General features: G+C 39.8%; 1 pseudogene; it reads left to right on the top strand.

Moving 5' to 3' along the window:
- The window catches only part of LOC124554957, a 55837-nt pseudogene that overhangs the window by 14030 nt on the left and 18882 nt on the right, over positions 1 to 22925 (top strand).

Raw genomic sequence — 22925 nt, 5'->3', positions numbered from 1 at the left:
TGGATAATAAAGAATCTAAGTGCTTAAGAAATACATTCAAATTCCCTGAGGGAGATCTATACAGTGCTAACACTACAGCCGTGAAGTCATTTACAGTAATCTCAACACCACATACTTCAATTTGTTGCTCTATACAATGGCTCTTTAAATCTAATGCATTGTAAAATATGTTGTTTTTTACATAAATTACCACTCCACCTTTTTCCATGATGGTTCTTGAGTAATGCGCTGCCTGACACACAGTATTACTTGGTTAGTACATCACCACAAACATATGGACCGGGACTGTACATGCTTTGACAGTTTGCTACGTCTCTCTCTTCTAGGACTGACATGGTAGCTGCCTTGCATTTCTTAATGACTCTGACCTTGTCAACCACAAACCGAATCTTAGTACAGTCATGATTTCCCTGAAGAGATTACATGACAGCAGAGACTTGTAAAATTGTGTTACCCATTTCTCTAGCCAGTGAAGATTCATTCTATACCTTCAGATACAGTGTCATTTAGGAGTAGAACAGCAAGAAATACGTAGCTCCTCTAACAGTAATGACAGTTTATCACCTCCCAACACTACATGTGCCAATGTTTCAGTGCATTTTTGAATATGTTTGTTAACAGATTCATCAACACAACAAAAATTTACGATCTCAGTAGCATCTTATTTCTTAACTCATACTTTACTATTCATCAGAATCTTCATCGCTGCTCTTTGATTCATCAGAGCTCCCTGCTGTACTTTGTTTTATTTCATAGTCAGAATTAGTTGATATACCACCTACCGTATTTACCCAAATCTAAGCCGCACTCAAACCTGAAAAATGAGACTCGAAATAAAGGAAAGAAAAAAAAAAATCCCCGAATCTAAGCCACACCTGAAATTTGAGACTCGAAGTTCAAGGGGAGAGAAAAGTTTTAGGCCGCACCTCCAAATCGAAACAAAGTCGGTCCATTGTAATATGAGACACAATTTAGGTCGAATGAATGACGATACAGCTACAGTAGTTTGGTTCGAGTCGTAAGCTTAGCAGTTAAGCTTTACCAGGTAGCCTTTGCTATGCGTCAGGCACTCCATCCGTATTTATACTGGTACCCTTCCTTTTTCATGTGCTTCATCTGGTTTGAATCAATTGCTTATTTTGCTTTGATCTGATAAGTGCCGTTTTCCTTGTTATAGGCGTTTATGTCACTCTAAGCTGAAAATGCATTACTGTACTGTGTCATGCATTGTTTGTCGCATTCTGATAGTGGGTGTTTGCGGCCTGTCGTCACTCGTGGCATGGCTTGCTTTTGTGCACGCTACCGCTGCCTACAATTAAAAAAAAAAAAAAAAAAAAAAAAAAAAAAAAAAAAAAAAAAAAAAAAAAAAAATGAAGAAGAAGAAGAAGAAGAAGAAGAGAGAGAAATCATCTCATTAGCGAAACAATGGCAAGAGACTACTATTTGTTGTTCCTTACACTGCTGCTTTCTTTGATAATGATCAACAAGAACCAAATAATAGACTGCGTATGATAGAACATGTTCTGAACGAGAGTTAGGTGAAAATATTTCTCCATTTGAAAATCTTTGCGGCCGCTTCTTTAGTACATCAAATTCTGCACAGAAATTAGAGTCATCTTGGATATAAAAATCTAGTCAGTTGCCGTGCTTCATTTCTGACTGTATCACTATTAGGCATAAGAATAATATGAATATAAACATGACACGATACGTATATTCTTCCGCGTTTGCTGTTGTCTCACTCTAGTTTCGTAGTTTATTAGGCAGACAGTATTTAAATAAGATAGCAGCAAACACGAAAGAATACGTGGCAAAATGTTTATATTCGTATTACTCTTATGATGAAGAGAATACTGCATGTGATTCACATTTCATCAGGTTCCTATTAGCAACCGTCTCTTCTCACAGGTAGGAAAAAATTCAGAACATTGAGTTGGCCATATTGACAAACATCCCAAACAGTCTTGCCGGTCGGATTTTCGTAATACATTGAAGTTCTGCTACATTCGAAGATGAACAATACGGAATTTGTATTTACTTCGTTGGATAATGTATGAAAATTGTCTTCCACCTTTTTTTTTTTTAATTTATTTACTGACGCAGAGGTTTTGGCGCCAGTATTTATCTTTGTGCCTACGAAGCATGCCTGTGTAGCGCTACATATATTCGACGGCAGAAATTAGTTGTTTCAGCACCTACTGACATTTTTCAGAACTTCCACTTGCTTTGCACTCGATTCCAAGCTGCATGCGGTTTTTTGGATTACAAAAACCAGAAAAAAAGTGCGGCTGATTTGAGTAAATACGGTACATCCTCTCCTTTGGATTCAACTTCTTAAGAATTATCTTTCAAGTCAACACCTGCTAATCTGTGAGACCGAAATGATGAGCCATACTACTCTATTTCACTGTACCTGTATGTTTCATTTGTATAACATTTTATTCCATCATAGATGCTGCACTTATAGTTTCATATATGCATTGCAGCAGCAGACACAATAAAAGTAGCAATCAGCAGTGCTTAGTTTGTTGAATGGGTAAAAAATATGCCATTGTCCCAGTTCCACATATCCCCAAAATTTGATTCTGCCAAATTCTGTACTCTCTGAAATCGAATGTTTAATCCAAAGATGAAAGTGAACAAGTTTGATGCAGTATTGCTAATATTGTTTATTACTCATCTTGCTGAATGAAGTGCATACCGTATCCTTTCTGAAAGGTTTGCAGAAGTAATGCACATACCAGTTTTCTAAAAACTTACATTGAGATTGTGCTCTCCTTCCTCTTGTACAGATTAGTAGAGCCCTTCGGATTACTCCACAATATGCCTCTTGGCAAGGTGGTAACGACAGTATTATGAAAAGGATAGATTGGCACTCACTGTATAGTGTAGATGTGTTGCGGGCAGGGGGGGGGGGGGGTTGGGGGGGGGGGGGGGGGAAAGGAACACCACCTATTATTAAACACGTAAGCTTTTGGTGCAAACCCCCCCCCCCCCCCCCCCCCCCCCCTTCCCTCACACACACACACACACACACACACACACACACACATGCGCGCAAATGCAGATCACACATACATGACCACTGTCTCCGGCTGCTAGGGCCAGACTGGGAGCAACTGTGCATCATGGGAGAAACAACGGTCGGGTGTGTATGTGTGTGTGTGTGTTTTTTGTCCACTTTGGAAGAAGACTTTCTGATGGAAAGCTTACGTGTTTAGTAGTCTTTTTGTTGTGCTTGTCTGTGACCTAACATCTCCTGTATACAGTGAATAGCAATGTATCTTTTTTATAATATGGTCATTACTCCAGCCTAGATTTCTATTGTTTGTTTCCTTTTAAGACCTTATAAAGACAGTTACTGACAATTTCTTTTTTCTTATTGGGGAAAAGTAAAACCATATGGGGGCCAGACGTAGATTGTAAATGAATATGGAATAGAGTATTTTTATTCTCCCTGTATGCAGTATCAATAACGTCACCTCACACACTTCATTTCTGGCAGCACCTCCTTCTCAACACATGACTGTCCCCCACCACCTCACCATAGTCTTCAAGTTATATCCTATAGCACTTCTGGGTGGACAAATAGATGAAGGATGTAGTTTAAAACAGTATAACTAAACTTAAAAGTCAAACTGCCCTTTTATAGAGACTGCCATCATTATTTAAACATACTAAACAACTTCAAAACAGTCAAAAGAAATTTTTTTTCAAAAGAGCGGAAAATTGTAGTGAAATTCATGAGAGGATTGTTTTAAATTGTTATATCTTAAATCAATAAGTATGTCAGCATTTCCCAGGATTTTCTGGCTTAATTAAGACTAGGTCATGCCACCACAGTGGTCAGACAGTGGACTTGACTTCCAGAGGACAACGGACCCGAATCCCATCGGGCCATCAAAATTTGGGTTTTCCTTGATTTCCCTAAATGATTTAAGACAAATGCTGGGATGGTTCCTTTGAAAAAGATGACATTCGGCTGAGGAAGCTAATTTCTGTGGCACGTCTGATGACACAGTGCTGGTGGAAGCACGAGTATTTCAGAGCACACCATTCATTGCACATTGTTAAACATAGGGCTCTGCTGCAGACAACCCCTGTATGTTCCCATGTTGACAACACAGTTGAATTACAATTTCTGTGGCTCAGGAGCATTGAGATTGGGCAGTGAATCAATAGAAATGTGTCATCTGGTTGAGTCATTCGAGTTTCGCATTACACCTACTTGACGGTTTTGTGCACATACACTGTCAACAGAGTGAATTGGTGCTTGAAAGGTGCACTTTGCTACAGACTTAGGCCAGTGGGAGCAATATTATGCTATGGAGGACATTCACCTGGTCTTCTATGGGTCCTGTGGTAGTAACTGAAGGCTCCATAACAGCTTTGTTCTGTGTGAACATTATTGTGCACTGTCCGCACCCTGTCCCTAATGAAGGTGACATGTTTCAACAATATGACTTTCAGTGTCACGAGGCCAGAATCAAATTCACCCCTTCTGAATCTGATGGAATACATCTGCGATGCTATCAGATACCAGTTCTGCACCCAGAAACCACTGATCTCCAATTTATGGGAATTACATGACCTGTGCTTAGACATGTGGTGCTGCATAATGCTGGGAACATACCTCACATAATGCTGGGAACATACCTGAAATTTGTTGAACTTGTCCCACACAAAATCACTGCTGTATTGTGTTCCAACAGTGGACAAACACATTATCAAACAGGAGGTCATAGTGTTTTGTCTCATCAGTTTATATATTCAATGCTTGAATGAAAGGTGTGCTCTTTTCCTTTTTTCTGCCATTGCGTGTATGTGTAAAGCAGGATGTTCTACCATTTGGGCTTGTTTATATGATGGCTGTCAGTATTACCACCTGCACAGATACTAAATGCTCCTTTTGTGAAGACCTTTTATCTTGAGAACACTTTCAACTTTGTTTCACAAATGGCAGCACAGTTTCATGTAATTGTTAAAATAATACTTTCAGCAAAAGATGTGTGCGTTGGAGTGGGGAAAAAGATTGGAGATGTATGTAGTTTAATTTTCATAAATTGTTAAGAAGGTTAACAGCTTGGCATGCTAAGATAAATTCAGACATTCTCTAAAAAGAGAGAAAAAGATTAATTTAACAGAATCAGTGAGGTATACAAATATAACAACAGACTTGTAGAACCATTATTTTGTAGGTTAGATTAGATTAGATTCAGCTTTTGTTCCAAGACCCAAAACATGAGACGATTCTCATGGGTGAGTAACATGCCAGAAAGTATAACATAAAAAATATAAAACATTTGAATACCCTGATCATTTGTCAGGAGATTGTCAAACTAGGTGAATACAATACAAACTGGAACAGCTAATATTTTCAGAATTGATACGCTGTCAGACTGAAACATTGTTATGCACTATTAATAAATTTATCAAACAAAAAGTACATAATCTTGACTGTTATGACAAAGTGCTCTCAGAACTGAAATCTAACAGACATTCTTATTTAAGCTGGCCTAACAGCCACTGTTAAGATATTCATCTATTGAGTAGGATGAGTTACCTATCAAAAAGTCTTTCAAACTCTGTTTAAACCATGCTTTATCTGATACCAAGTTTTTAATGGTGTCTTTCTTCCACAGATAAATTGTGTTGTAATGTGAGGTTTTAATGAAGATGAAGTGTGCAGTTTTGTGGAGTTAACAAAAGAGAAAAATGTTGATGTAAGATTTATCGAGTACATGCCTTTCAGCGGCAACAAATGGAATGATGGGAAGATGGTCTCATTTAGTGAAATGGTCCAAATAATTAGAAAGCAGTGGCCTAATTTTGATCCTCTGCCCAATGGGCCCAATGATACCTCAAAGGTACGTGCAGTATTACATATGAACATACATTGAAAATAATTTAATGTTTATGACTTACTACCAATCACAATAATACTTCACATCTGCTGGTTTAGTTACATATTTCTCATCCCATTCAGTAAGTCTGTCCTGGCCTGGGTTTCTCTGCAGCTTTTCTACAACTCTCCCCATTTCCTAAACCTTGACAATCCTTTTCTTTCTTCCCTTTTCCGTCCCCTTATTGTTTCTGCCAGAAGAAGAAGCCACTGGCTCCGAAAGCTTGCACATTTCCATAACTTTAAGGGGAAAACATTCTTTTTCACTTTTTCGGGTTTTTACCTGATTATAAAATTTGCAATTTTCCAAATAAAATGATATGTATATTACTTATAAACTTGCGTGGGAAGTATTTTATTTTATTTTCTAAAATATAATCTACACTAGTTGAAAATGTTAAAATTTTTACACGCATTACTTCAAGACCTAATAAAATCGGTAATTTTTTATATACAGGGTAGTCCATTGATCGTGACCGGGCCATATATCTCACGAAATAAGTGTCAAACGGAAAAACTACAAAGAACGAAATTTGTCTAGCTCGAAGGGGGAAACCAGCTGGCGCAATGGTTGGCCTGCTATAAGGCGCTGCCATAGCTCAAACTGATATCAACTGTGTTTTTTTAAATAGGAACCCAATTTTTTATTGCATATTCATGTAATACGTAAAGAAATGTGAATGTTTTAGTTGGACCACTTTTTTCGCTTTGTGATAGATGGCGCTGTAATAGTCACAAACATATGTCTCATAATTTTAGACGAACAGTTGGTAACAGGAAGGTTTTTTAAATTAAAATACAGAACGTAGGTACATTTGAACATTTTATTTTGGTTGTTCCATATGTGATACATGTACCTTTGTGAACTTATCATTTCTGAGAACGCATGCTGTTACGGCGTGATTACCTGTGAATACCACATTAATGCAATAAATGCTCAAAATGATGTCTGTCAACCTCAATGCCTTTGGCAATACGTGTAACGACATTCCTCTCAACAGTGAGTAGTTCGCCTTCCGTAATGTTCGCACATGCATTGACAATGCACTGACGCATGTTGTCAGGCATTGTTGGTGGATCACGATAGCAAATATCCTTCAACTTTCCCCACAGAAAGAAATCCGGGGACGTCGGATCCGGTGAACGTGCGGGCCATGGTATGGTGCTTTGACAACCAATCCACCTGTCATGAAATATGCTATTCAATACTGCTTCAACCGCACGCAAACTATTTGCCGGACATCCATCATGTTGGAAGTGCATCGCCATTCTGTCATGCAGTGAAACATCTAGTAGTAACATTGGTAGAACATTATGCAGGAAATCAGCATACATTGCACCATTTAGATTGCCATCGATAAAATGGGGGCCAATTATCCTTCCTCCCTTAATGCCACACCATACATTAACCTGCCTACGTCGCTGCTGTTCCACTTGTTGCTGCCATCATAGATTTTCCGTTGCCCAATAGTGCATATTATGGCGGTTTAGGTTACCGCTGTTGGTGAATGATGCCTCATCGCTAAATAGAATGCATGCAAAAAATCTTTCATCATCCTGTAATTTCTCTTGTGCCCAGTGGCAGAACTGTACATGACGTTTAAAGTCATCGCCATGCAATTCCTGGTGCATAGAAATATGGTACGGGTGCAATCGATGTTGATGTAGCATTCTAAACACCGACGTTTTTGAGATTCCCAATTCTCACGCTTTTTGTCTGCTACTGATGACTTTTTCGCAATTGGTAAACGGTCCATTTTAACACAGGTAATGTATCACGAAGCAAATACCGTCCGCACTGGCGGAATGTTATGTGATACCACATACTTATATGTTTGTGGCTATTACAGCAGCTGGCTGGAGTGGCCGAGCAGTGCTAGGCGCTACAGTCTGGAAACGCGTGACCGCTACGGTCACAGGTTCGATCCTGCCTCGGGCATGGATGTGTGTGATGTCCTTAGGTTAGTTAGATTTAAGTAGTTCTAAGTTCTAGGGGACTGATGACCTCAGAAGTTAAGTCCCATAGTGCTCAGAGCCATTTGAACCATTTTTGACTATTACAGCCCCATCTATCACAAAGCGAAAAAAGTGGTCCAGCTAAAACATTCATATTTCTTTACGTACTACATGAATATGTAATAAAAAATGGGGGTTCCTATTTTAAAAAAATGCAGTTGATATGAGTTTGACCCATGGCAGTGCCATCTACCAGGCCAACCATAGCGCCATCTGGTTTCTCCCTTCAAGCTAGACGAATTTCGTTCTTTGTAGTTTTTTCATTTGATGCTTATTATGTGAGATATTTGGCCCGGTCACTATCAATGGACCACCCTGTAGAAAGCTGTGGATTGCTGTGTTATAAAGGTTAAATTATGTGTTTGTATTGGTAGCACTGTCAAAAATAGTATCGTATCTTTTCATAGTATAAACATGCTTTGTATATCGAAGTGCTAACATTTTTCTGAGGAATAGTGACGAATAGACTGGTAAATCTCTCAAAAAGTATGACTCCAAAATGAAGTGTTTTTAAGAAATGTGGGTTTCATGGTAATAAATTTTTGAATAAAGAGAAACATTGTGTTCAGCATGTGGTGTGTGAAGTTACAGACAATGAAATACTCGCAAACTCATGAGTATCTAGAGAAACACCCATTAGTGCTTCGAAGATTAAAATAAAACATAGTGATAACACAGTTATCTCAAAACAAAACTCATGTAAATGGTAGGTTAGGTTATATTCTGATACATCTACACATCGTAACAGGGGTGTTATGTGAATGTGTGTGCTGTATGTATGTGGAGGGCCAGTTAGTTTACATGAAGACATTGAGGTATCAAATGGACTAGCCAGGAAACTTATCATTAATTCTGCCAGTTGTAAATATACTCATTCATTTTGGAGTTCTGATAAGTGTAAAGATAATTATTTTGAAATAAATGTTAGGTGGTTTTATGGATTGAGAGCTATTGGCAAAGGACACACTGCAGCAGAAACAATGTGTGTCGTGATGTATATGCCACGCCCACTTTGTAAAATGGACAAGTATGCAGGATTTATTGGAGCTGCTGTGAAATCCACTGCATGTGAGTCAATTAAGGGTGCTGCAAATGAAGCTGCTGAAATAAACGATGGTATGATTGACATATCAGTAGCTTTTGGGGCACTTGGTAGAAGCGCAGCTGAAGTTCTAAGAATTCTGTTGCTACAGTGACCAGTGGTGGATACTGGAAAGCTAATAGATTTCCAGATTTTAACCAAACATTCTTATAAGTATAAATCAGGGAATGAAGAAGGGCATATCTGTGACAGAAATTATGAAGGACAACTAGTCGTACGGAGGCCTGTGCAGCTGTTGAAATTTATAATCGATCTGTAAACTAAAGGGGAGTGTGTTACACTAAGTTCTTAGGTTGTGCAGACTCAAATGCATATAACAGTGTAGTAGCCACTCAGCCTTATGGTGAGAAGCTTATCACAGAACTGGAATGTGTTGGTCATGCCCTCCTGGATCTGGTTCATGGTGCAATTACCGCAATGCCCAGTACTCAAACAGGTCATACAGCCATAAACATTATATCCCAGCAGCAGTTGTGGATATCATAAAACCTGTTTACAGAGACCTGGCAATCTTGAATTATTGAAGAAGTGTCTGCATTGTCAGACTCAAAATCCCAATGAGTCGTTCAATAATCTTATAGCGTCAGTGTCGTCATAACTGCCGTCTGCGTCACGTCTGCTGTGCAGCGAGCTATGCTGATTTAAGTATTAACTCTATTTTTCTTACTTGTAACTTCTTCTTCCATGTGTTTTTGCTTTTAGGAAGCTTTAATTGTCGAGTGCTAGTAATAGTGTTCCATAGATTTTGTGTTTGTTTTGAATACAGTCAGAGAAAGTCCGTTTAGTCAGCCATAGTGCCAGTAGTGCTAGTGTTTGTTTTCAATACAGTCCAGAGACAGGTAGTGCTATTTTCATTGTTTTCTACAGGAAGTGTCTAGTAACCACAGTGTAGTCAACTATCAGCCGCCTTTAGTGAATTAGCAGTCTAGTTATAAGTTGATTAACTCTCTACAGTAAATTGATTTCTTAAGATGGATAGGATGTGAGACTGCTGTGTACGGACACAGGAGGAGCTGGCCACTGTTCGCAAACAGCTGAACGTGTTGATGGCCGCGGTTAGCCGTCTTCAGGCAGTGGTGAGTCTGGTGCGTTGCATGGTACACCCCAGGTGTTACATGCTTCACCCACTGACCCTGCTGTCGACACATCTTTGCGGATACCGGGCGCGGTTGTGCCACCCTCTTCCCAAGGGGAGTGGCGGGTTCAGCGGCGTTCGCGGTGCTCGAGGTGGAGGGTCAGTGTGGAGGCTGGCCGTGTGGCATCGCCCGTTCTGCCTGTGAGTGGACATGTGGCCACTCCTTCAGCAAGGTCCGAGCAGGCACATGGGGGGAGGGGTTTATTAGTTATTGGGAGCTCCAACGTTAGGCGGGTGATGGAGCCGCTTAGGGAAATAGCGGAAAGGTCGGGGAAGAAGGTCAGTGTTCACTCTGTCTGCTTGCCGGGGGTCTCATCCGAGATGTGGAGGAGACCGCGCCGGCAGTGATAGAGAGCACTGGGTGCACCCGACTGCAAATTGTTGCTCATGTCGGCACCAATGACTCCTGCCGTCTGGGTTCAGAGGTCATCCTCAGTTCGTTCAGGCGGTTAGCGGAGTTGGTGAAGGCGGAAAGCCTCGCGGGGTGGAATCTGAGCTAGCTATTTGTAGTATCGTTCCCAGAACCGATAGTGATCCTCTGGTTTGGAGCCGAGTGGAAGGCTTAAACCAGGTACTCAGACGATTCTGCGGAGATCTGGGGTGCAAATTTCTCGACCTCCGCTATCGGGTGGAGAAATGTAGGGTCCCCCTGAATAGGTCACGCATGCACTACATGCAGGAAGTGGCTACAAGGGTAGCGGAGTATATGTGGAGTGCACATGTGGGTTTTTTAGGTTAGAGAATTCCCTCCCTAGGCCCGACAAGACACCTCCTGAGATGCGGCAAGGTAGGAGTAGACAAAATGCAACAGGGAATAACAATATTAATGTGCTAATAGTAAACTGCAGGAGCGTCTATAGAAAGGTCCCAGAACTGCTCTCATTAATAAGCGGTCACAATGCCCACATAGTACTAGGGACAGAAAGTTGGCTGAAACCAGATGTAAACAGTAATGAAATTCTAAACTCAGATTGGAGTGTATACCACAGAGACAGGCTGGACAGTGAAGGGGGAGGCATGTTTAAAGCAATAACAAGTGCAATAGTATCGAAGGAAATTGACGGAGATCCGAAATGTGAAATAATTTGGGTGAAGGTCACGGTTAAAGCAGGCTCAGACATGGTAATGGGATGTCTCTATAGGCCCCCTGGCTCAGCAGCTGTTGTGGCTGAGCACCTGAAGGATAATTTGGAAAATATTTCGAGTAGATTTGCCCAACATGTTATAGTTCTGGGTGGAGATTTTAATTTGCCGGATATAGACTGGGAGACTCAAACTTTCATAACGGGTGGCAGGGACAAAGAATCCAGTGAAATTTTTTAAGAGCTTTATCTGAAAACTACCTTGAGCAGTTAAACAGAGAACCGACTCGTGGCGATAACATATTAGACCTCCTAGTGACAAACAGACCTGAACTATTTGAAACAGTTAACGCAGAACAGGGAATCAGTGATCATAAAGCGGTTACTGCATCGATGATTTCAGCCGTAAATAGAAATATTAAAAAAGGTACGAAGATTTTTCTGGTTAGCAAAAGTGACAAAAATCAGATTTCAGAGTACCTGACGGCTCAACACAAAAGTTTTGTTTTAAGTACAGATAGTGTTGAGGATCAGTGGACAAAGTTCAAAACCATCGTACAATATGCGTCAGATGAGTATGTGCCAAGCAAGATCGTAAGAGATGGAAAAGAGCCAGCGTGGTACAACAACCGAGTTAGAAAACTGCTGCGGAAGCAAAGGGAACTTCACAGCAAACATAAACATAGCCAACACCTTGCAGACAAACAAAAATTACGCAAAGCGAAATGTAATGTGAGGAGGGCCATGCGAGAGGCGTTAAATGAATTCGAAAGTAAAGTTCTTTGTACTGACTTGGCAGAAAATCCTAAGAAATTTTGCTCCTATGTCAAAGCGGTAAGTGAATCAGAACAAAATGTCCAGACACTCTGTGACCAAAAAGGTACTGAAACAGAGGATGATGGACTAAAGGCCGAAATACTAAATGTCTTTTTCCAAAGCTGTTTCACAGAGGAAGACTGCACTGTAGTTCCTTCTCTAGATTGTCGCACAGATGACAAAATGGTAGATATTGAAATAGATGACAGAGGGATAGAGAAACAATTAAAATCACTCAAAAGAGGAAAGGCCGCTGGATCTGATGGGATACCAGTTCAATATTACACAGAGTATGCGAAGGAACTTGCCCCCATTATTGCAGCAGTGTACCGTAGGTCTCTACAAGATCGTAGCGTTCCAAAGAATTGGAAAAGGGCACAGGTCATCCCCGTTTTCAAGAAGGGACGTCGAACATATGTGCAGAACTGTAGACCTATATCTCTAACGTCGATCAGTTGTAGAATTTTAGAACATGTATTATGTTCGAGTATTATGACTTTTCTGTAAACTAGAAATCTACTCTGTAGGAATCAGCACGGGTTTTGAAAAAGACGATCGTGTGAAACCCAGCTCGCGCTATTCGTCCACGAGACTCAGAGGGCCTTAGACACGGGTTCCCAGGTAGATGCTGTGTTTCTTGACTTCCGCAAGGCGTTCGATACAGTTCCCCACAATCGTTTAATGAACAATTTAAGAGCATATGGACTGTCAGACCAATTATGTGATTGGATTGAAGAGTTGCTAGATAACAGAATGCAGCATGTCATTCTCAATGTAGAGAAGTCTTCCGAAGTAAGAGTAATTTCAGGTGTACTGCAGGGGAGTGTCGTAGGACTGTTGCTATTCACAATATACATAAATGACATTGTGAATGAAATCGGAAGTTCACTGAGGCTTTTTGCGGATGATGCTGTGGTATATCAAGAGGTTGCAACAATGGTAAATTGTACTGAAATGCAGGATGATCTGCAGCGAATTGATGCATGGTGCAGGGAATGGCAATTGAATCTCAATGTAGACAAGTGTAATGTGCTGCGAATATATAGAAAGAAAGATCCCATATCATTTAGCTACAATATAACAGGTCAGCAATTGGAAGCAGTTAATTCCATAAATTATCTGGGAGTATGCATTAGGAGTGATTTAAAATGGAATGATCATATAAAGTTGATCGTGGGTAAATCAGATGCCAGACTGAGGTTCATTGGAAGAATCCTAAGGAAATGCAATCCGAAAACAAAGGAATTAGGTTACAGTACACTTGTTCGCCCACTGTTTGAATACTGCTCAGCAGTGTGGGATCCGTACCAGATAGGGTTGATAGAAGAGATAGAGAAGATCCAACAGAGAGCAGCATGCTTCGTTATAGGATCATTTAGTAATCATGAAAGCATTACGGAGATGTTAGATAAACTCCAGTGGAAGACTCTGCGGGAGAGACGCTCAGTAGCTCTGTACTGGCTTTTGTTGAAGTTTCGAGAACATACCTTCACCGAGGAGTCAAGCAGTATATTGCTCCCTCCTACGTATATCTCGCGAAGAGACGATGAGGATAAAATGAGAGAGATTAGAGCCCGCACATAGGCATACCAACAATCCTTCTTTCCACGAACAATACGAGACTGGAATAGAAGGGAGAACTAATAGAGGTACTCAAGGTAGCCTACACCGTCAGGTGGCTTGAGGAGTATGGATGTAGATGTAGATGTAGACCAAAAAATGTTTTTCTTGTAATGAAGACACTAAAGTGGGGGTCAGTCATGCTGTTATTGCTTTTAATGATGGCAACATTGGTAGCGTGAAAGTGCTACAACATATGGGAATTAATTCTGGAGCAAACTGCATCAGAGAATTTGAATGGATGGACAAGATTTGCAATGGTAAAGCACTGTATGCAGCACAGTTGGCCACTACGGAGTCCAGAAAGAAGAAAACAAGAAAAAACTTTAAAAAGGTCAAGAGGATGATATACAGTATGGTGCAGGGTGCTTCTGAGTGACTAAAAATAAAATGTTAAGCATATATTGAGTTACAGTCTATTAAAACTTTAAAAACTCTTCTTGAAAATTTAGATTTTCTCTTGCATTTTTCCCTAAATCTCAGAAACTACTTCGAGTAGCGAATTAAAATTTTCAGGGAGTAATAACATACGTATTGTGAGTCTTCTGAACTAAAAGAAGAACATAATATTATGCATAAATAAAATTATTTAGAATAACATACAAAAAAGTACACAAAATTTTAACTGTGTAATTAAAAAATTGCATTTCCAAAAGCAGTGGCTGAAATGCAATTATTGTAAGACTCAGAACATATAGTTTAATGTCCTGTAAAAGTTTCTTGTCAATGGCTACAGTTGTTCCTGAAATACGGGGAAGTTAAGTCACCAAATTTAACATTGTCAGGATAGGGCGTTCAAACTCCCCTTAATGCACATTTTCTCCTTCCTCCACTTGGTGAGCAACACATTTATAGTATTTACACAACAGCAGTAGCTATTTTCTTACAATTTCTTTTTGCAGGCATACCATGTCCCGGGCTTCAAGGGACGTGTGGGATTTATTACCTCAATGAGTGAACACTTCTGTGGCACGTGCAACCGTTTACAGATAACAGCTGATGGCAATTTGGAGGTGTGTCTCTTTGGGTATTCAGAGATATCTCTCAGGTGAGTGATGAAACATAGAATAATCATGTCCAAGTGAAAATTCATGCGAGGAAACCATAAAATTACTAGAAGACTGACAGACTGATCAGTATTTTACCTTCAGGAGGTGAAATTCCAAAACTTCTTATAGACACATTCGTTCCTCTTGTCCTCACATTAGTCATGGAGTCCGAGTGACCTTTGAGACCTTCAGAAACTTATCCCTCTTTCCTCTCTCATGAAGGAACTGATAGTTCCAAATGCTGAGTATAGAATAATACTTTCAAACTGTTTGCCATGCACATTAGGTATGTGGTTGGTATATGGAAGAGATAAACTGCAGTTAAATCCAGCAGGTATGAAATGAGTAATCTTTTCTTGAAGTTTTCAGCTTGCACCCTCCTCCCTCCCAGACATACAAACCAGATACCTCTAGCTAAATAATTTGTGAGTATATATAATTTGCCTCTGTCAACATCATGTTACACTAACCTATTTGTGAGATTAAATTAAAGGAAAGTAATCAGAACTGGAAATTATGTAAAGACATTTTTGGCTATGTCCCTGTGTTGTATTAAAGTTAACACAGCATTTCTGTCCATGTGATGGTAACTATGATTCGCCAGCCACCGTTGCCGAGCGGTTCTAAGTGCTTCAGTCCAGAACTGCGCGACTGCTACGGTCGCAGGTTTGAATCCTGCCTTGGCTCAGATGTTAAGTCCCATAGTGCCCAGAGCCATTTCAAATGTGATTCATGATTATCAGAGTCTATATGTTCCAAATAAAAATTGGAACTTCATGTGTATAAATGTACAAATTATTAGACAATGGGACCAACAACTGACACTTTTAAATTGATGACTAGACTAAGACTTGGCGATAAGTTTGTTTCAGGACATGGTAAGGGGGGTGAGGGGTGGGAAGAATCAGCTCTCTCTTTGTGAGCATACCAGAAATCCTTTATCAACCGAAGGTAAAATAAGATATAAAAATACAGGGTCAAACAATTAATTTAAGTATCTTAAAAACCAAATGACTAATAAAATTGGAAGCTAAGAAAAGTAAGTTCATAGTAAGTAGGGTGAAACACAGGGGGCTGCAACATATTGCCATTGTTGTTTGACTTGTCTATCAAAGAAAAAAGAAATGGATCAAAACAAAATAAAAGTGAGAATGGAAATGTATCAGAAGCAAATAGGAATAAGCAAGGAACATATTCTTTAATTAAAAAAAAAAAAAAAAAGACATGTGAGGCAGATGTTCCTACAATTTTATGTTCAAAGCACAGCAGCCTGTGAAAGCAAAATATTTATGACATTGAAAAAAGAAAATCAGTGAGTGAAAAGTGTGTGTAGGTGAATTGTGGTGAAAGACTGGATATTGGAACTTCTGTTATGCTGCCCAGTATTAGTTGACTTGGTAGTAAAGGAGCAAGTTTGCAAGGGCAGATAACTGTTTGGCTACGTAAAATAGAGTGGGAGTATGGAAAAGCTAGTCCAACATAGGATGAAAAAGATAACAGCATCTTAAAAAATGAACCCCATGAACCCCATTCCCATCTAGTGAATGCAGTGGTTGACAATATCTTGTGACATTCACCTATAAGGCTCAAACAATAATTGCTAAAGAAAAATACAAAATGTTGACAAGACTGTATCTAAGCTGTCACTCTCTTTTGAAACAAGGGTGTTTAAACCAACAAACACGCAGGAAAGCAGGGACAACTCACACACTAGAGAAGGATGGGCAGTATCATTGAAGGAGTGAGCATGAACCGTGTGGAATATGTGTGGTACAAGTAAAAAAAAAAAAAAAAAGTAATGATAGTAAAATTCCAATCCCGGGAGTGGAAAGACTTACCTTAGGGGGAACAAGGACAGGTATACACTCGCACACACGCACATATCCATCCACACATACAGACACAAGCAGATATATATGTCTGCTTGTGTCTTTATGTGTGGATGGATATGTGCGTGTGTGCGAGTGTATACCTGTCCTTTTTTCCCCTTAAGGTAAGTCTTTCCACTACCGGGATTGGAATGACTCCTTACCCTCTCCCTTAAAACCCACTTCCTTTCGTCTTCCCCTCTCCTTCCCTCTTTCCTGATGAGGCAACAGTTTGTTGCGAAAGCTTGAATTTTGTGTGTATGTTTGTGTTTGTTTGTGTGTCTATCGACCTGCCAGCGATTTCGTTCGGTAAGTCACCTCATCTTTATTTTTATATATAGAAGTTTATTATTTTATTTACCGGTCTTGCAGTTTCCTTGATTTCTTGCAAAGTACAGTACAATGAAAACCTACCATATTGCATAACAAGTAGATGAGTATAAACTTCAGAATAGCATCATCGCCATTAAATGACCTATGTTTTCTTTACTAACAAGAGAAGGGACAGAAGCAATAAACACAAAATCAGAACTGCTTTTGCTTGATTACAGCAGGGACAATAATTTTTAACATCTACATTTACAACAGATCATATTTACAAAATGTTTTCGAAATTTGCTCTGTTTGCTCAAATGAAAGTATTGCACTGCTCAATCATTCATTTACACTCAACCCCGACTGCTGCACATGCTGTGGGGTGTGACATCTGGTTATGTCATATGTTCAGTGTTTCTCACCAATTTTTGGGGTATTTTGAAATGTACAAAAAGGAAAATGCAGAAAGTTATCACATTTTGCTGCACATTACCTACGTCACAGAAAAATAATGTATACAAATCTTCTCAGATTTGCCACTGAATAACTTTGTCCAAGCCTCACAATATTTCACCAACACAACTGTTCGTCATCTTCAGGTAGTGGTGGGTCCTGTCATCACTGCTGCAAGATGTGGCTGGTGATATTCGCACAGCAGAATTGAAATTTGTCAGGCTAGAAGCAGGAGTACGAATGTGTGGACAGGCACTCCCAGTTGGATGTAAATGCCATTCATAGTAGCCTTCTGCTTATGTGTTGTGGGCAATGACTGCACTTCTGGACACTCGTGTGGTTAAGAGCTGAATTAACTCTCTGCAAGGTACTGCATCAGGTCATACATCGGAGGATCTGGTTTCTACTGTTTTAATTTCATGGCAGTCAGTGCTGGATTCTGGGCAGTGCTTAGTCAAAATTCCATATTCCTGTTGGTAAGATTGCCCACCGTATGGATACATGCCTCATTCTTAAAAACACAGTCCTAGAGTGATGATGCTGAGGATAAAATTTCAGTCCTCTTGGGAAACGTGTGGTGCCCTGTATTCAGGCAGTGTTCTGCTACCATTAATTTACTGGGTGGCATTTTTGTCAGCGCTGTTGAACACAGTGTTCTTGCACAATGTGAGGTGTCTGCCCTATATAAGGTTTCCCATAATGGCATCAGATCTTATATATGATCTGTGTTTTCTAAGGTCAAGATTGTCTTTAACTGAACACAAACAATTCCTTAGTTTTGCTGGTAGACGAAAAACACACTTGATTCTGTTTCTCTTAGCGATTCTTTTAATTTTGAAAACATGCCACTGAAATATGGCAAGAAAGCCATTTGCAGTGCTTGTCTAAGTATCTTCATTTACATCCCTACACTGAACTTGCTTTGCTCAGAACACATTGCAAATCTGTTTACAAGAATAAACATTCTGCTGGAACACTGTTCTTAGGTGTTACAGTTCACCAGGCAGACTGTCGGTATCTGAAATCACGTGTGCTCTAGGTGCCAGGGAGTGTAAGACACTACCACATTGTGCAGGGTGTCGGCAACTTTTGGACCTCAAATATAACTCTGCGTGTATCAGTTTGCAGTAGAGACTAAGCCCCAGTGCTATGTCAGCTTTTCTTCTAACCGTGACATCCAGGAATGGTAAGCTGCTATCTTTTTGTACTTCCACAGTGAACTGAATATTCAGATGGAGCGAGTGCAAATGCTGCAGGGACATAGGTAGTGTCTGTATTATGTGGGCCACACCACAAATGTCTCTTCAGCATTCTGCCAGAAGGAGGAATGTTGGATATTTACTAAGGGAAATAGAGGATCTCCCATGGGAACACTGTCCACTTGATTAAAGTAGTTGGTGTTACATAAGAAATAGGATGAGGTATGCACATGTTTAAACAGCATCACAATTTCTTTCTCAAACTTGCTGCTAATAACCTCTAATGAGGGCTGCAGGGGCACTTTTGTAAGTAATGATATAACATTTGAGCTAACTAAAAGATCTGAAAGTTCTAGTTTAAGCATCTTCAGGTATTCTATGAAATCCTCTGAATTCTAAATATGATGGTCATAGTCATCCACATGATAAATTTCAAAGCTGTCACGTGGAAATTGCCAGTTGCATCTTGCAGCAGTGATGGTGGAAATCACCACCACCTGAAGATGCCAAAACGTTGTGTCACTGAAATATTGAGGGAGGGACTTGCATAATGTTATCTGGTGGGGAACGCAAAGTGTTTTTGCAACAGATCTATTAGGCAAGCCTGAAAAGTCACATATACTCCAAGCAGTAAGTACCTGTTATAAAATGGTCACATTAGTGAGCTTGGCAATTAATTAAGAGTTTATCAATAAATTTGGCTTCATTTTGCAAGAAATTGTGCTGTGTTCCAGTACTCCCTCTTCAACAAAACTAATGTCAGTTTCTGCTCCACCTCTTCAGCCCGAGATCCTATGTATACTCTTGAGCATTTGTGTAAGATACCTGTTTATTTATAAAAATAAAAGTAACTTCTATCATGACTTTCCCATTCTTGTCCAGTGGGTTTGTTATCCTGCTGTTGCCTACTGCAGACTACAAGATTACTGTTGAAGATTTCTGCAAAGTTTTTCTTCCTTTTTAGTGTACCAACATTTCACTGTGTGGTAATTGCCTGGTACTGTTTAACGGGTGTTTTAACTGTTGTTTCAGAGATGCAATACGAAGCAAATGCAGTGAGGATGACTTGCTTGCCATGATTGGGGCAGCAGTGAGAAGAAAGAAGAAACAACATGAAGGTAAGATACATTACAGCAAATGTAACTCTGTAGATAGAAGTGTCTTTTAATTTCTGCTTAACAAGTCATAGCAAACATAAGAGCAAAATAGAATGAAAAGCAACAGTGATAGAACCTGTGTTTTTTGTGTAAACTTGGATTTAATTTTTTATTTAGTATTCATTCTGATTAATGCCCATTGGTCAACAGTATATTTCAGCCCTAGAATTTGGTTCTGCAAGGTCCACCAGATAACCATATATGGCTGTTGTAACTCCTTTATTGGACTTCAGAAGTTTTCCAGCAACAAATCTTTTTTTTTTTCTTTCTTTCTTTCTTTTTTTTTCTTTTTTAAAAAAAAGCTAAAATGCAGAAAACATCATAAAGCAAACACTCACAGAAAAGCATCAGTGTCCTTGAAACAATGGAAACTCCAGTAGGAATATCAACAATGTTGGAAAAGACAGATTACTACTTACTGATGAAGGCTGTGGCTGAAAGCTTTATGTAAGTGTCTTTTAATTCTTCCCATCTGCAGCCTAAGGTATCTTCTTTATGGTAAGTAACAGTCTGTCTTTTCCTTCATTATTCATTAGTGTTCTTTTCTTTTATTGCTGTTTAGCAAGCATCGTGTGGTATATAAGGGATGTGAATAGCGTCAGATGTTGAATCATCACTCTGGAGGATATGAAGGTGCTGCATATTGGTGTGAGACAGCATTATCTGATGAGAGTTTGAAAGAAACCTCATTGTGGATGTCCATTTGGTCGCCTGGTTAAACCTTGCAACATCTGTATTTTTGGAGTATTTGGATCTGACAGTGGCCTGATGTTGGAAAGTAAGGGCTTACTCATCATCAATGTTCCAGTTGACTACATCAGACCACTACAAGGGAGCATCACTGTGTAGTGTACTGAGTACATTGTAACCTGTTCACGTCAGTGACTGCCATCTGAGAACAAGTACAGTAAACTCTTGTGCAGCTACACTTTTGGCTAGCTAGATTGACACTTGACAAGTTTCAATTTGCGTGCACCTGGAGCCAAGCATTTGCTGGTGTTTTTTGGCAATCTACTGCTAATCAGTGCACTGGTGCGTGTCAAAAGTCCAAGTATCGTCAATTCGTGCGTGTGTTGGTTGAAGCTCTAGTGCGTTTCTTATTCGTATTGCATGGTTTCATGCCACTGCCATCTATTGGAACTCCTTGGAAGTACAGTACATACAGTATTGTTCTATGGAGCGCAACGTAGGCCTGTCGAAACTGACAATTAGAGTGCGCCGCCTAACACTTTCCACTTGTTGTCGGTACATCAAAGCTGAGTGTTTAACAGTGAACGTACAACACCCTGTTGTGTTGCCACGTGGGCTTGGGTAGAACAGAGGAAATGGCATAGATGTATCGAATGCTTTCATTTGATGGCTGCCACAGCCTGGTTTCAAAAATCAAAAGTTTGTCTAGTGCATCTCGAGTGTTGTCAAGTTGTGCATTTGTGTGTTTCTGATTTGAGGTTTTGTGCTCCCACTATGTGCCTTAAAGTGTCCAGAGATAAAAGGGGCCAAAAACCATAAAGGACTCAGTCGAGTGTCTGTAAAAAGAACACTGAACGTGACTACGGGCACGTAACATAAAATGAATGTGATCTTGTTGGAAAAAGAGCATCACACTTTGCAGAGAATTGATGCTGGTGAGCCACCCACAAAAGTTGCTGCAGAGTAGGAGTACAATTACTGATCGGAAGACAAATCGATCAGGAATTGAAAAATTTTTGTTCCATCCAAGCATTGGGCAGCGCAGTGAAATCTTGAAAAACAATGAGAAAAGGTGCACATCCTCAGTTAGAAGAGGCATTATTTTTGTGGCACGAATAAATAAGAGCCAAAGGTGTGTCAGTTTCAGGTCCTCTAATTTGTCAAAATGAGCTAATGAGCTGATAGAAGGAAAGAAGCAAGAATTCCTCGGAAGTAATGGCTGGCAGGATCATTTCAAGAAGCAGCATGGCATCCATGAAATTGCCATCAGTGCCAAATCATTATCTGGGGATGAAGCTGCTATGCTGATTTTAAGAAGAAACTGCACACAATCATTGACAAAGGAGGTTATACTGACAATCAACTTTACAAATGTGATGAAACTGGGTTGAATTACAAAATGCTGCCAACGAAAACCCTTGCCTCTAAAGAAGAAGAAATGGCTTCCAGATACAAAAAAATCAAAGAAAGATATACTGTCCTCGCTTGCAGTAATGCCACTGGCAATCATAAACTGTGTCTTACTTTAATTGGCAAATCCAAAACACCAAGAGCATTTAGACACCAACCAACCAGCTTTCCCACTGAGGTACACGAATCAGTCTTAAGGCATGTATGAACAGTGCCGTGCCATCTTCAGAGAGTGGTTCCAGGCAGAGTTTGTTTCAGCTGTAGTAAATTACATGGAAGGAAAAGGACTTCCTTGAAAAGCGCTACTTCTTGTGGACAATGCTCCTTCTCACCCAGGTGATCTGCAAGATGGGGATATCAAAGTTGTATTTCTTCCACAAAATGTCACATCTCTATGTCAACCGATGGACCAAGGTATTCTTGAGGCGATGGAAAAACATTACAGACACAAGATGCTGGAATACTTAATAGGTGTGATTGATGCTGCAGATGATTTTGTGGAAGCTCTTAAAAAAATTGATGTTTTAAGTGTCATTCATTGATTGCTGAAGCTTGGAATCTAATTCCTCCAGTTCCTCTTGTTAGGTCTTGGAAAAAACTCTTAGATCGTAAGGCAACCTAAGTGGTGGGAAGGAGGAGACAACACCGAAACTCAAGCTGACATAATTTTGGTGAATTTACTGGAGAAGCTGGTTGTAAAGACACACACTTCGAAGACATTGAAGAGTGGATGGAAAATGGCATTTTTTCATGTGACTGAGGATGAAATCGTCCAAATTGTGACCGATCATAAAGCGTTAGAAGACTATGTTTCTGATGATGAATCAGAGAAAAATATTCCTCACACATTCTGTTACGAAGTGATCCAAACTGCCCTGGAGTACATCAGCCAACAGGAGGAGACGATTTATCCTGAAATAGTTTGATTTCAACGTTGGAGATGTATTGTTGCAGCAATAGTTTCTCAAGCAAAAAAAAAAAAGAAAAAAAGACATTCGTGACTTCGTTACCAAAAAATAAACTCTAATGAAGCATCCTAGAACTTCTATGTCCATAACTTAAAAAGTTTTTTTTTTTTTTTTTTTTTTTTTTTTTTTGAAAGTTCCTCTGG

The sequence above is a fragment of the Schistocerca americana genome, chromosome X (genome assembly GCF_021461395.2).
Source record: "Schistocerca americana isolate TAMUIC-IGC-003095 chromosome X, iqSchAmer2.1, whole genome shotgun sequence".
Lineage (NCBI taxonomy): Eukaryota > Metazoa > Arthropoda > Insecta > Orthoptera > Acrididae > Schistocerca > Schistocerca americana.
This window is presented reverse-complemented; position numbering and strand designations above follow the sequence as displayed.